Source organism: Syngnathus typhle, unplaced genomic scaffold (genome assembly GCF_033458585.1).
Source record: "Syngnathus typhle isolate RoL2023-S1 ecotype Sweden unplaced genomic scaffold, RoL_Styp_1.0 HiC_scaffold_115, whole genome shotgun sequence".
Lineage (NCBI taxonomy): Eukaryota > Metazoa > Chordata > Actinopteri > Syngnathiformes > Syngnathidae > Syngnathus > Syngnathus typhle.
This window is the reverse complement of record NW_026872021.1, coordinates 202,446-219,583: the sequence shown is the minus strand read 5'-3', so window position 1 is coordinate 219,583 and position 17,138 is coordinate 202,446.

Genomic DNA, 17,138 nt, shown 5'->3' with positions numbered 1-17,138 from the left:
TTAGATCTAAAATAGGTTGATATATAGACCTAAAATAGACGCCTAAATTAGGTTGATTTATAGACCCTTAGGTTGATTTATAGACCTAAAGTAGACGTTTAAAATAGATCTAAAATAGGTTGATTTATAGACCAGAAATAGACGTCTAAAATAGGTTGATTTTTAGATCTAAAATAGGTTGATATATAGACCTAAAATAGACGCCTAAATTAGGTTGATTTATAGACCCTTAGGTTGATTTATAGACCTAAAGTAGACGTTTAAAATAGATCTAAAATAGGTTGATTTATAGACCAGAAATAGACGTCTAAAATAGGTTGATTTTTTAGATCTAAAATAGGTTGATATATAGACCTAAAATAGACACCTAGATTAGGTTGATTTATAGACCCTTAGGTTGATTTATAGACCTAACGTAGACGTTTAAAATAGGTTTATTTATAGATCTAAAATAGGTTGATTTATAGAACAGAAATAGACGTCTAAAATAGGTTGATTTTTAGATCTAAAATAGGTTGATATATAGACCTAAAATAGACGCCTAAATTAGGTTGATTTATAGACCCTTAGGTTGATTTATAGACCCTTAGGTTGATTTATAGACCTAAAGTAGACGTTTAAAATAGATCTAAAATAGGTTGATTTATAGACCAGAAATAGACGTCTAAAATAGGTTGATTTTTAGATCTAAAATAGGTTGATATATAGACCTAAAATAGACGCCTAAATTAGGTTGATTTATAGACCCTTAGGTTGATTTATAGACCTAAAGTAGACGTTTAAAATAGGTTTATTTATAGATCTAAAATAGACCAGAAATAGACGTCTAAAATAGGTTGGTTTTTAGATCTAAAATAGGTTGATATATAGACCTAAAATAGACGCCTAAATTAGGTTGATTTATAGACCCTTAGGTTTATTTATAGACCTAAAGTAGATGTTTAAAATAGATCTAAAATAGGTTTATTTATAGACCAGAAATAGACGTCTAAAAAAGGTTGATTTTTAAACAAAAAATAGACGTCTAAAAAAGGTTGATTTTTAAACCAAAAATAGACGTCTAAAATAGGTTGATTTTTAGACCAAAAATAGACGTCTAAAAAAGGTTGATTTTTAAACCAAAAATAGACGTCTAAAAAAGGTTGATTTTTAAACCAAAAATAGACGTCTAAAATAGGTTAATTTTTAAACCAGAAATAGACGTCTAGAATAGATTGATTTTTAGATCTAAAATAGGTTGATATATAGACCTAAAATAGACACCTAAATTAGGTTGATTTATAGACCCTTAGGTTGATTTATAGACCTAAAGTAGACGTTCAAAATAGGTTTATTTATAGATCTAAAATAGGTTGATTTATAGACCAGAAATAGAAGTCTAAAATAGGTTGATTTTTTAGATCTAAAATAGGTTGATATATAGACCTAAAATAGACGCCTAGATTAGGTTGATTTATAGACCCTTAGGTTGATTTATAGACCTAACGTAGACGTTTAAAATAGGTTTATTTTTTTAGATCTAAAATAGGTTGATATACAGACCTAAAATAGACGATTTATAGACCAGAAATAGACGTCTAAAATAGGTTGATTTTTAGATCTAAAATAGGTTGATATATAGACCTAAAATAGACGCCTAAATTAGGTTGATTTATAGACCTTTAGGTTGATTTATAGACCTAAAGTAGACGTTTAAAATAGGTTTATTTTTAGATCTAAAATAGGTTGATATATAGACCTAAAATAGACGATTTATAGACCAGAAATAGACGTCTAAAATAGGTTGATTTTTAGATCTAAATTAGGTTGATTTATAGACACTTAGGTTGATTTATAGACCTAACGTAGACATTTAAAATAGGTTTATTTATAGATTTAAAATAGACCAGAAATAGACGTCTAAAATAGGTTGATTTTTAGATCTAAAATAGGTTGATATATAGACATAAAATAGACGCCTAAATTAGGTTGATTTATAGACCCTTAGGTTGATTTATAGACCTAAAGTAGACGTTTAAAATAGATCTAAAATAGGTTGATTTATAGACCAGAAATAGACGTCCAAAATAGGTTGATTTTTAGATCTAAAATAGGTTGATATATAGACCTAAAATAGACGCCTAAATTAGGTTTATTTATAGACCCTTAGGTTTATTTATAGACCTAAAGTAGACGTTTAAAATAGGTTTAATTATTGATCTCAAATAGACCAGAAATAGACGTCTAAATTAGGTTGATTTTTAGATCTAAAATAGGTTGATATATAGACCTAAAATAGACGATTCATAGACCAGAAATTGACGTCTAAAATAGGTTGATTTTTAGATCTAAAATAGGTTGATATAAAGACCTAAAATAGACGCCTAAATTAGGTTGATTTATAGACCCTTAGGTTGATTTATAGACCAAAAGTAGACGTTTAAAATAGGTTTATTTTTAGATCTAAAATAGGTTGATATATAGACCTAAAACAGACGATTTATAGACCAGAAATAGACGTCTAAAATAGGTTGATTTTTAGATCTAAAATAGGTTGGTATATAGACCTAAAATAGACGCCTAAATTAGGTTGATTTATAGACCTAAAGTAGACGTTTAAAATAGATCTAAAATAGGTTGATTTATAGACCAGAAATAGACGTCTAAAATAGGTTGATTTTTAGATCTAAAATAGGTTGATATATAGCAGTGCTTCTCAATTATTTTCTGTTACGCCCCCCCCCCCCTAGCAAGAAGAAAACTATTCGCGCCCCCCCTCCCCACCGTGACTATCCTAACTTGTCTTGTAAGTCGTAAAATGTTGCACTGTCGCAAACGTGACAGAAGTAACAATGAGAGCGCCACTGCCCCCTGCTGTAGTAAACGCGCAATTACACTTTATTCTAGTACTGCCAAAAAAAAAGCCTGTTCCCCAGGGTCACACGCGCCCCCCCAGGAATAGCACCGCGCCCCCCTTGGGGGGCGCGCCCCACTATTTGAGAAGCACTGATATATAGACCTAAAATAGACGCCTAAATTAGGTTGATTTATAGACCCTTAGGTTGATTTATAGACCTTAAGTAGAAGTTTAAAATAGGTTTAATTATAGATCTCAAATAGACCAGAAATAGACGTCTAAAATAGGTTTATTTTTAGATCTAAAATAGGTTGATATATAGACCTAAAATAGACGATTTATAGACCAGAAATAGACGTCTAAAATAGGTTGATTTTTTAGATCTAAAATAGGTTGATATATAGACCTAAAATAGACGCCTAGATTAGGTTGATTTATAGACCCTTAGGTTGATTTATAGACCTAACGTAGATGTTTAAAATAGGTTTATTTATAGATCTAAAATAGGTTGATTTATAGACCAGAAATAGACGTCTAAAATAGGTTGATTTTTAGATCTAAAATAGGTTGATATATAGACCTAAAATAGACGCCTAAATTAGGTTGATTTATAGACCCTTAGGTTGATTTATAGACCTAAAGTAGACGTTTAAAATAGATCTAAAATAGGTTGATTTATAGACCAGAAATAGACGTCTAAAATAGGTTGATTTTTAGATCTAAAATAGGTTGATATATAGACCTAAAATAGACGCCTAAGTTAGGTTTATTTATAGACCCTTAGGTTGATTTATAGACCTAAAGTAGACGTTTAAAATAGGTTTAATTATAGATCTGAAATAGACCAAAAATAGACGTCTAAAATAGGTTGATTTTTAGATCTAAAATAGGTTGATATATAGACCTAAAATAGACGATTTATAGACCAGAAATAGACGTCTAAAATAGGTTGATTTTTAGATCTGAAATAGGTTGATATATAGACCTAAAATACATGCCTAAATTAGGTTGATTTATAGACCCTTAGGTTGATTTATAGACCTAAAGTAGACGTTTAAAATAGGTTGATTTTTAGATCTAAAATAGGTTGATATATAGACCTAAAATAGACGATTTATAGACCAGAAATAGACGTCTAAAATAGGTTGATTTTTAGATCTAAAATAGGTTGATATATAGACCTAAAATAGACGCCTAAATTAGGTTGATTTATAGACCCTTAGGTTGATTTATAGACCTAAAGTAGACGTTTAAAATAGATCTAAAATAGGTTGATTTATAGACCAGAAATAGACGTCTAAAATAGGTTGATTTTTAGATCTAAAATAGGTTGATATATAGACCTAAAATAGACGCCTAAATTAGGTTGATTTATAGACCTAAAGTAGACGTTCAAAATAGGTTTATTTATAGATCTAAAATAGGTTGATTTATAGACCAGAAATAGACGTCTAAAATAGGTTGATTTTTTAGATCTAAAATAGGTTGATATATAGACCTAAAATATACGCCTAGATTAGGTTGATTTATAGACCTAACGTAGACGTTTAAAATAGGTTTAATTATAGATCTCAAATAGACCAGAAATAGACGTCTAAAATAGGTTGATTTTTAGATCTAAAATAGGTTGATATATAGACCTAAAATAGACGATTTATAGACCAGAAATAGACGTCTAAAATAGGTTGATTTTTAGATCTAAAATAGGTTGATATATAGACCTAAAATAGACGCCTAAATTAGGTTGATTTATAGACCCTTAGGTTGATTTATAGACCTAAAGTAGACGTTTAAAATAGATCTAAAATAGGTTGATTTATAGACCAGAAATAGACGTCTAAAATAGGTTGATTTTTAGATCTAAAATAGGTTGATATATAGACCTAAAATAGACGCCTAAATTAGGTTGAATTATAGACCCTTAGGTTGATTTATAGACCTAAAGTAGACGTTTAAAATAGGTTTATTTTTAGATCTAAAATAGGTTGATATATAGACCTAAAATAGACGATTTATAAACCAGAAATAGACGTCTAAAATAGGTTGATTTTTAGATCTAAAATAGGTTGATATATAGACCTAAAATAGACGCCTAAATTAGGTTGATTTATAGACCTAAAGTAGACGTTTAAAATAGATCTAAAATAGGTTGATTTATAGACCAGAAATAGACGTCTAAAATAGGTTGATTTTTAGATCTAAAATAGGTTGATATATAGACCTAAAATAGACGCCTAAATTAGGTTGATTTATAGACCCTTAGGTTGATTTATAGACCTTAAGTAGACGTTTAAAATAGGTTTAATTATAGATCTCAAATAGACCAGAAATAGACGTCTAAAATAGGTTTATTTTTAGATCTAAAATAGGTTGATATATAGACCTAAAATAGACGATTTATAGACCAGAAATAGAAGTCTAAAATAGGTTGATTTTTTAGATCTAAAATAGGTTGATATATAGACCTAAAATAGACGCCTAGATTAGGTTGATTTATAGACCCTTAGGTTGATTTATAGACCTAACGTAGACGTTTAAAATAGGTTTATTTATAGATCTAAAATAGGTTGATTTATAGACCAGAAATAGACGTCTAAAATAGGTTGATTTTTAGATCTAAAATAGGTTGATATATAGACCTAAAATAGACGCATAAATTAGGTTGATTTATAGACCCTTAGGTTGATTTATAGACCTAAAGTAGACGTTTAAAATAGATCTAAAATAGGTTGATTTATAGACCAGAAATAGACGTCTAAAAGAGGTTGATTTTTAGATCTAAAATAGGTTGATATATAGACCTAAAATAGACGCCTAAGTTAGGTGTATTTATAGACCCTTAGGTTGATTTATAGACCTAAAGTAGACGTTTAAAATAGGTTTAATTATAGATCTGAAATAGACCAGAAATAGACGTCTAAAATAGGTTGATTTTTAGATCTAAAATAGGTTGATATATAGACCTAAAATAGACGATTTATAGATCAGAAATATACGTCTAAAATAGGTTGATTTTTAGATCTGAAATAGGTTGATATATAGACCTAAAATACATGCCTAAATTAGGTTGATTTATAGACCCTTAGGTTGATTTATAGACCTAAAGTAGACGTTTAAAATAGGTTGATTTTTAGATCTAAAATAGGTTGATATATAGACCTAAAATAGACGATTTATAGACCAGAAATAGACGTCTAAAATAGGTTGATTTTTAGATCTAAAATAGGTTGATATATAGACCTAAAATAGACGCCTAAATTAGGTTGATTTATAGACCCTTAGGTTGATTTATAGACCTAAAGTAGACGTTTAAAATAGATCTAAAATAGGTTGATTTATAGACCAGAAATAGACGTCTAAAATAGGTTGATTTTTAGATCTAAAATAGGTTGATATATAGACCTAAAATAGACGCCTAAGTTAGGTTTATTTATAGACCCTTAGGTTGATTTATAGACCTAAAGTAGACGTTTAAAATAGGTTTAATTATAGATCTGAAATAGACCAGAAATAGACGTCTAAAATAGGTTGATTTTTAGATCTAAAATAGGTTGATATATAGACCTAAAATAGACGATTTATAGACCAGAAATAGACGTCTAAAATAGGTTGATTTTTAGATCTGAAATAGGTTGATATATAGACCTAAAATACATGCCTAAATTAGGTTGATTTATAGACCCTTAGGTTGATTTATAGACCTAAAGTAGACGTTTAAAATAGGTTGATTTTTAGATCTAAAATAGGTTGATATATAGACCTAAAATAGACGATTTATAGACCAGAAATAGACGTCTAAAATAGGTTGATTTTTAGATCTAAAATAGGTTGATATATAGACCTAAAATAGACGCCTAAATTAGGTTGATTTATAGACCCTTAGGTTGATTTATAGACCTAAAGTAGACGTTTAAAATAGATCTAAAATAGGTTGATTTATAGACCAGAAATAGACGTCTAAAATAGGTTGATTTTTAGATCTAAAATAGGTTGATATATAGACCTAAAATAGACGCCTAAATTAGGTTGATTTATAGACCTAAAGTAGACGTTCAAAATAGGTTTATTTATAGATCTAAAATAGGTTGATTTATAGACCAGAAATAGACGTCTAAAATAGGTTGATTTTTTAGATCTAAAATAGGTTGATATATAGACCTAAAATATACGCCTAGATTAGGTTGATTTATAGACCTAACGTAGACGTTTAAAATAGGTTTAATTATAGATCTCAAATAGACCAGAAATAGACGTCTAAAATAGGTTGATTTTTAGATCTAAAATAGGTTGATATATAGACCTAAAATAGACGATTTATAGACCAGAAATAGACGTCTAAAATAGGTTGATTTTTAGATCTAAAATAGGTTGATATATAGACCTAAAATAGACGCCTAAATTAGGTTGATTTATAGACCCTTAGGTTGATTTATAGACCTAAAGTAGACGTTTAAAATAGATCTAAAATAGGTTGATTTATAGACCAGAAATAGACGTCTAAAATAGGTTGATTTTTAGATCTAAAATAGGTTGATATATAGACCTAAAATAGACGCCTAAATTAGGTTGAATTATAGACCCTTAGGTTGATTTATAGACCTAAAGTAGACGTTTAAAATAGGTTTATTTTTAGATCTAAAATAGGTTGATATATAGACCTAAAATAGACGATTTATAAACCAGAAATAGACGTCTAAAATAGGTTGATTTTTAGATCTAAAATAGGTTGATATATAGACCTAAAATAGACGCCTAAATTAGGTTGATTTATAGACCTAAAGTAGACGTTTAAAATAGATCTAAAATAGGTTGATTTATAGACCAGAAATAGACGTCTAAAATAGGTTGATTTTTAGATCTAAAATAGGTTGATATATAGACCTAAAATAGACGCCTAAATTAGGTTGATTTATAGACCCTTAGGTTGATTTATAGACCTTAAGTAGACGTTTAAAATAGGTTTAATTATAGATCTCAAATAGACCAGAAATAGACGTCTAAAATAGGTTTATATTTAGATCTAAAATAGGTTGATATATAGACCTAAAATAGACGATTTATAGACCAGAAATAGACGTCTAAAATAGGTTGATTTTTAGATCTAAAATAGGTTGATATATAGACCTAAAATAGACGCCTAAATTAGGTTGATTTATAGACCCTTAGGTTGATTTATAGACCTAAAGTAGACGTTTAAAATAGATCTAAAATAGGTTGATTTATAGACCAGAAATAGACGTCTAAAAGAGGTTGATTTTTAGATCTAAAATAGGTTGATATATAGACCTAAAATAGACGCCTAAGTTAGGTGTATTTATAGACCCTTAGGTTGATTTATAGACCTAAAGTAGACGTTTAAAATAGGTTTAATTATAGATCTGAAATAGACCAGAAATAGACGTCTAAAATAGGTTGATTTTTAGATCTAAAATAGGTTGATATATAGACCTAAAATAGACGATTTATAGATCAGAAATATACGTCTAAAATAGGTTGATTTTTAGATCTGAAATAGGTTGATATATAGACCTAAAATACATGCCTAAATTAGGTTGATTTATAGACCCTTAGGTTGATTTATAGACCTAAAGTAGACGTTTAAAATAGGTTGATTTTTAGATCTAAAATAGGTTGATATATAGACCTAAAATAGACGATTTATAGACCAGAAATAGACGTCTAAAATAGGTTGATTTTTAGATCTAAAATAGGTTGATATATAGACCTAAAATAGACGCCTAAATTAGGTTGATTTATAGACCCTTAGGTTGATTTATAGACCTAAAGTAGACGTTTAAAATAGATCTAAAATAGGTTGATTTATAGACCAGAAATAGACGTCTAAAATAGGTTGATTTTTAGATCTAAAATAGGTTGATATATAGACCTAAAATAGACGCCTAAGTTAGGTTTATTTATAGACCCTTAGGTTGATTTATAGACCTAAAGTAGACGTTTAAAATAGGTTTAATTATAGATCTGAAATAGACCAGAAATAGACGTCTAAAATAGGTTGATTTTTAGATCTAAAATAGGTTGATATATAGACCTAAAATAGACGATTTATAGACCAGAAATAGACGTCTAAAATAGGTTGATTTTTAGATCTGAAATAGGTTGATATATAGACCTAAAATACATGCCTAAATTAGGTTGATTTATAGACCCTTAGGTTGATTTATAGACCTAAAGTAGACGTTTAAAATAGGTTGATTTTTAGATCTAAAATAGGTTGATATATAGACCTAAAATAGACGATTTATAGACCAGAAATAGACGTCTAAAATAGGTTGATTTTTAGATCTAAAATAGGTTGATATATAGACCTAAAATAGACGCCTAAATTAGGTTGATTTATAGACCCTTAGGTTGATTTATAGACCTAAAGTAGACGTTTAAAATAGATCTAAAATAGGTTGATTTATAGACCAGAAATAGACGTCTAAAATAGGTTGATTTTTAGATCTAAAATAGGTTGATATATAGACCTAAAATAGACGCCTAAATTAGGTTGATTTATAGACCTAAAGTAGACGTTCAAAATAGGTTTATTTATAGATCTAAAATAGGTTGATTTATAGACCAGAAATAGACGTCTAAAATAGGTTGATTTTTTAGATCTAAAATAGGTTGATATATAGACCTAAAATATACGCCTAGATTAGGTTGATTTATAGACCTAACGTAGACGTTTAAAATAGGTTTAATTATAGATCTCAAATAGACCAGAAATAGACGTCTAAAATAGGTTGATTTTTAGATCTAAAATAGGTTGATATATAGACCTAAAATAGACGATTTATAGACCAGAAATAGACGTCTAAAATAGGTTGATTTTTAGATCTAAAATAGGTTGATATATAGACCTAAAATAGACGCCTAAATTAGGTTGATTTATAGACCCTTAGGTTGATTTATAGACCTAAAGTAGACGTTTAAAATAGATCTAAAATAGGTTGATTTATAGACCAGAAATAGACGTCTAAAATAGGTTGATTTTTAGATCTAAAATAGGTTGATATATAGACCTAAAATAGACGCCTAAATTAGGTTGAATTATAGACCCTTAGGTTGATTTATAGACCTAAAGTAGACGTTTAAAATAGGTTTATTTTTAGATCTAAAATAGGTTGATATATAGACCTAAAATAGACGATTTATAAACCAGAAATAGACGTCTAAAATAGGTTGATTTTTAGATCTAAAATAGGTTGATATATAGACCTAAAATAGACGCCTAAATTAGGTTGATTTATAGACCTAAAGTAGACGTTTAAAATAGATCTAAAATAGGTTGATTTATAGACCAGAAATAGACGTCTAAAATAGGTTGATTTTTAGATCTAAAATAGGTTGATATATAGACCTAAAATAGACGCCTAAATTAGGTTGATTTATAGACCCTTAGGTTGATTTATAGACCTTAAGTAGACGTTTAAAATAGGTTTAATTATAGATCTCAAATAGACCAGAAATAGACGTCTAAAATAGGTTTATTTTTAGATCTAAATTAGGTTGATATATAGACCTAAAATAGACGATTTATAGACCAGAAATAGAAGTCTAAAATAGGTTGATTTTTTAGATCTAAAATAGGTTGATATATAGACCTAAAATAGACGCCTAGATTAGGTTGATTTATAGACCCTTAGGTTGATTTATAGACCTAACGTAGACGTTTAAAATAGGTTTATTTATAGATCTAAAATAGGTTGATTTATAGACCAGAAATAGACGTCTAAAATAGGTTGATTTTTAGATCTAAAATAGGTTGATATATAGACCTAAAATAGACGCCTAAATTAGGTTGATTTATAGACCCTTAGGTTGATTTATAGACCTAAAGTAGACGTTTAAAATAGATCTAAAATAGGTTGATTTATAGACCAGAAATAGACGTCTAAAAGAGGTTGATTTTTAGATCTAAAATAGGTTGATATATAGACCTAAAATAGACGCCTAAGTTAGGTGTATTTATAGACCCTTAGGTTGATTTATAGACCTAAAGTAGACGTTTAAAATAGGTTTAATTATAGATCTGAAATAGACCAGAAATAGACGTCTAAAATAGGTTGATTTTTAGATCTAAAATAGGTTGATATATAGACCTAAAATAGACGATTTATAGATCAGAAATATACGTCTAAAATAGGTTGATTTTTAGATCTGAAATAGGTTGATATATAGACCTAAAATACATGCCTAAATTAGGTTGATTTATAGACCCTTAGGTTGATTTATAGACCTAAAGTAGACGTTTAAAATAGGTTGATTTTTAGATCTAAAATAGGTTGATATATAGACCTAAAATAGACGATTTATAGACCAGAAATAGACGTCTAAAATAGGTTGATTTTTAGATCTAAAATAGGTTGATATATAGACCTAAAATAGACGCCTAAATTAGGTTGATTTATAGACCCTTAGGTTGATTTATAGACCTAAAGTAGACGTTTAAAATAGATCTAAAATAGGTTGATTTATAGACCAGAAATAGACGTCTAAAATAGGTTGATTTTTAGATCTAAAATAGGTTGATATATAGACCTAAAATAGACGCCTAAATTAGGTTGATTTATAGACCCTTAGGTTGATTTATAGACCTAAAGTAGACGTTTAAAATAGATCTAAAATAGGTTGATTTATAGACCAGAAATAGACGTCTAAAATAGGTTGATTTTTTAGATCTAAAATAGGTTGATATATAGACCTAAAATAGACACCTAGATTAGGTTGATTTATAGACCCTTAGGTTGATTTATAGACCTAACGTAGACGTTTAAAATAGGTTTATTTATAGATCTAAAATAGGTTGATTTATAGACCAGAAATAGACGTCTAAAATAGGTTGATTTTTAGATCTAAAATAGGTTGATATATAGACCTAAAATAGACGCCTAAAATTGGTTGATTTATAGACCCTTAGGTTGATTTATAGACCTAAAGTAGACGTTTAAAATAGGTTTATTTATAGATCTAAAATAGACCAGAAATAGACGTCTAAAATAGGTTGATTTTTAGATCTAAAATAGGTTGATATATAGACCTAAAATAGACGCCTAAATTAGGTTGATTTATAGACCCTTAGGTTGATTTATAGACCTAAAGTAGACGTTTAAAATAGATCTAAAATAGGTTGATTTATAGACCAGAAATAGACGTCTAAAATAGGTTGATATATAGACCTAAAATAGACGCCTAAATTAGGTTGATTTATAGACACTTAGGTTGATTTATAGACCTAAAGTAGACGTTTAAAATAGGTTTAATTATAGATCTCAAATAGACCAGAAATAGACGTCTAAAATAGGTTGATTTTTAGATCTAAAATAGGTTGATATAGACCTAAAATAGACGATTTATGGACCAGAAATAGACGTCTAAAATAGGTTGATATATAGACCTAAAATAGACGCCTAAATTAGGTTGATTTATAGACCCTTAGGTTGATTTATAGACCTAAAGTAGACGTTTAAAATAGGTTTATTTTTAGATCTAAAATAGGTTGATATATAGACCTAAAATAGACGATTTATAGACCAGAAATAGACGTCTAAAATAGGTTGATATATAGACCTAAAATAGACGCCTAAATTAGGTTGATTTATAGACCCTTAGGTTGATTTATAGATCTAAAGTAGACGTTTAAAATAGGTTTATTTATAGATCTAAAATAGACCAGAAATAGACGTCTAAAATAGGTTGATTTTTAGATCTAAAATAGGTTGATATATAGACCTAAAATAGACGCCTAAATTAGGTTGATTTATAGACCCTTAGGTTGATTTATAGACCTAAAGTAGATGTTTAAAATAGATCTAAAATAGGTTTATTTATAGACCAGAAATAGACGTCTAAAAAAGGTTGATTTTTAAACAAAAAATAGACGTCGAAAAAAGGTTGATTTTTAAACCAAAAATAGACGTCTAAAATAGGTTGATTTTTAGACCCAAAATAGACGTCTAAAAAAGGTTGATTTTTAAACCAAAAATAGACGTCTAAAATAGGTTGATTTTTAAACCAGAAATAGACGTCTAGAATAGATTGATTTTTAAACCAGAAATAGACGTCTAGAATAGATTGATTTTTAGATCTAAAATAGGTTGATATATAGACCTAAAATAGACACCTAAATTAGGTTGATTTATAGACCCTTAGGTTGATATATAGACCTAAAATAGACGCCTAGATTAGGTTGATTTATAGACCCTTAGGTTGATTTATAGACCTAACGTAGACGTTTAAAATAGGTTTATTTTTTTAGATCTAAAATAGGTTGATATACAGACCTAAAATAGACGATTTATAGACCAGAAATAGACGTCTAAAATAGGTTGATTTTTAGATCTAAAATAGGTTGATATATAGACCTAAAATAGACGCCTAAATTAGGTTAATTTATAGACCCTTAGGTTGATTTATAGACCTAAAGTAGACGTTTAAAATAGGTTTATTTTTAGATCTAAAATAGGTTGATATATAGACCTAAAATAGACGATTTATAGACCAGAAATAGACGTCTAAAATAGGTTGATTTTTAGATCTAAAATAGGTTGATATATAGACCTAAAATAGACGCCTAAATTAGGTTGATTTATAGACACTTAGGTTGATTTATAGACCTAAAGTAGACGTTTAAAATAGATCTAAAATAGGTTGATTTATAGACCAGAAATAGACGTCTAAAATAGGTTGATTTTTAGATCTAAAATAGGTTGATATATAGACCTAAAATAGACGCCTAAAATTGGTTGATTTATAGACCCTTAGGTTGATTTATAGACCTAAAGTAGACGTTTAAAATAGGTTTATTTATAGATCTAAAATAGACCAGAAATAGACGTCTAAAATAGGTTGATTTTTAGATCTAAAATAGGTTGATATATAGACCTAAAATAGACGCCTAAATTAGGTTGATTTATAGACCCTTAGGTTGATTTATAGACCTAAAGTAGACGTTTAAAATAGATCTAAAATAGGTTGATTTATAGACCAGAAATAGACGTCTAAAATAGGTTGATATATAGACCTAAAATAGACGCCTAAATTAGGTTGATTTATAGACACTTAGGTTGATTTATAGACCTAAAGTAGACGTTTAAAATAGGTTTAATTATAGATCTCAAATAGACCAGAAATAGACGTCTAAAATAGGTTGATTTTTAGATCTAAAATAGGTTGATATAGACCTAAAATAGACGATTTATGGACCAGAAATAGACGTCTAAAATAGGTTGATATATAGACCTAAAATAGACGCCTAAATTAGGTTGATTTATAGACCCTTAGGTTGATTTATAGACCTAAAGTAGACGTTTAAAATAGGTTTATTTTTAGATCTAAAATAGGTTGATATATAGACCTAAAATAGACGATTTATAGACCAGAAATAGACGTCTAAAATAGGTTGATATATAGACCTAAAATAGACGCCTAAATTAGGTTGATTTATAGACCCTTAGGTTGATTTATAGATCTAAAGTAGACGTTTAAAATAGGTTTATTTATAGATCTAAAATAGACCAGAAATAGACGTCTAAAATAGGTTGATTTTTAGATCTAAAATAGGTTGATATATAGACCTAAAATAGACGCCTAAATTAGGTTGATTTATAGACCCTTAGGTTGATTTATAGACCTAAAGTAGATGTTTAAAATAGATCTAAAATAGGTTTATTTATAGACCAGAAATAGACATCTAAAAAAGGTTGATTTTTAAACAAAAAATAGACGTCGAAAAAAGGTTGATTTTTAAACCAAAAATAGACGTCTAAAATAGGTTGATTTTTAGACCCAAAATAGACGTCTAAAAAAGGTTGATTTTTAAACCAAAAATAGACGTCTAAAATAGGTTGATTTTTAAACCAGAAATAGACGTCTAGAATAGATTGATTTTTAAACCAGAAATAGACGTCTAGAATAGATTGATTTTTAGATCTAAAATAGGTTGATATATAGACCTAAAATAGACACCTAAATTAGGTTGATTTATAGACCCTTAGGTTGATATATAGACCTAAAATAGACGCCTAGATTAGGTTGATTTATAGACCCTTAGGTTGATTTATAGACCTAACGTAGACGTTTAAAATAGGTTTATTTTTTTAGATCTAAAATAGGTTGATATACAGACCTAAAATAGACGATTTATAGACCAGAAATAGACGTCTAAAATAGGTTGATTTTTAGATCTAAAATAGGTTGATATATAGACCTAAAATAGACGCCTAAATTAGGTTAATTTATAGACCCTTAGGTTGATTTATAGACCTAAAGTAGACGTTTAAAATAGGTTTATTTTTAGATCTAAAATAGGTTGATATATAGACCTAAAATAGACGATTTATAGACCAGAAATAGACGTCTAAAATAGGTTGATTTTTAGATCTAAAATAGGTTGATATATAGACCTAAAATAGACGCCTAAATTAGGTTGATTTATAGACACTTAGGTTGATTTATAGACCTAACGTAGACATTTAAAATAGGTTTATTTATAGATTTAAAATAGACCAGAAATAGACGTCTAAAATAGGTTGATTTTTAGATCTAAAATAGGTTGATATATAGACCTAAAATAGACGCCTAAATTAGGTTGATTTATAGACCCTTAGGTTGATTTATAGACCTAAAGCAGACGTTTAAAATAGATCTAAAATAGGTTGATTTATAGACCAGAAATAGACGTCCAAAATAGGTTGATTTTTAGATCTAAAATAGGTTGATATATAGACCTAAAATAGACGCCTAAATTAGGTTTATTTATAGACCCTTAGGTTTATTTATAGACCTAAAGTAGACGTTTAAAATAGGTTTAATTATTGATCTCAAATAGACCAGAAATAGACGTCTAAATTAGGTTGATTTTTAGATCTAAAATAGGTTGATATATAGACCTAAAATAGACGATTCATAGACCAGAAATAGACGTCTAAAATAGGTTGATTTTTAGATCTAAAATAGGTTTATATAAAGACCTAAAATAGACGCCTAAATTAGGTTGATTTATAGACCCTTAGGTTGATTTATAGACCTAAAGTAGACGTTTAAAATAGATCTAAAATAGGTTGATTTATAGACCAGAAATAGACGTCTAAAATAGGTTGATTTTTAGATCTAAAATAGGTTGATATATAGACCTAAAATAGACGCCTAAATTAGGTTGATTTATAGACCCTTAGGTTGATTTATAGACCTAAAGTAGACGTTTAAAATAGGTTTAATTATAGATCTCAAATAGACCAGAAATAGACGTCTAAAATAGGTTGATTTTTAGATCTAAAATAGGTTGATATATAGACCTAAAATAGACGATTTATAGACCAGAAATAGACGTCTAAAATAGGTTGATTTTTAGATCTAAAATAGGTTGATATATAGACCTAAAATAGACGCCTAAATTAGGTTGATTTATAGACCCTTAGGTTGATTTATAGACCTAAAGTAGACGTTTAAAATAGATCTAAAATAGGTTGATTTATAGACCAGAAATAGACGTCTAAAATAGGTTGATTTTTAGATCTAAAATAGGTTGATATATAGACCTAAAATAGACGCCTAAATTAGGTTGAATTATAGACCCTTAGGTTGATTTATAGACCTAAAGTAGACGTTTAAAATAGGTTTATTTTTAGATCTAAAATAGGTTGATATATAGACCTAAAATAGACGATTTATAAACCAGAAATAGACGTCTAAAATAGGTTGATTTTTAGATCTAAAATAGGTTGATATATAGACCTAAAATAGACGATTTATAAACCAGAAATAGACGTCTAAAATAGGTTGATTTTTAGATCTAAAATAGGTTGATATATAGACCTAAAATAGACGCCTAAATTAGGTTGATTTATAGACCTAAAGTAGACGTTTAAAATAGATCTAAAATAGGTTGATTTATAGACCAGAAATAGACGTCTAAAATAGGTTGATTTTTAGATCTAAAATAGGTTGATATATAGACCTAAAATAGACGCCTAAATTAGGTTGATTTATAGACCCTTAGGTTGATTTATAGACCTTAAGTAGACGTTTAAAATAGGTGTAATTATAGATCTCAAATAGACCAGAAATAGACGTCTAAAATAGGTTTATTTTTAGATCTAAAATAGGTTGATATATAGACCTAAAATAGACGATTTATAGACCAGAAATAGAAGTCTAAAATAGGTTGATTTTTTAGATCTAAAATAGGTTGATATATAGACCTAAAATAGACGCCTAGATTAGGTTGATTTATAGACCCTTAGGTTGATTTATAGACCTAACGTAGACGTTTAAAATAGGTTTATTTATAGATCTA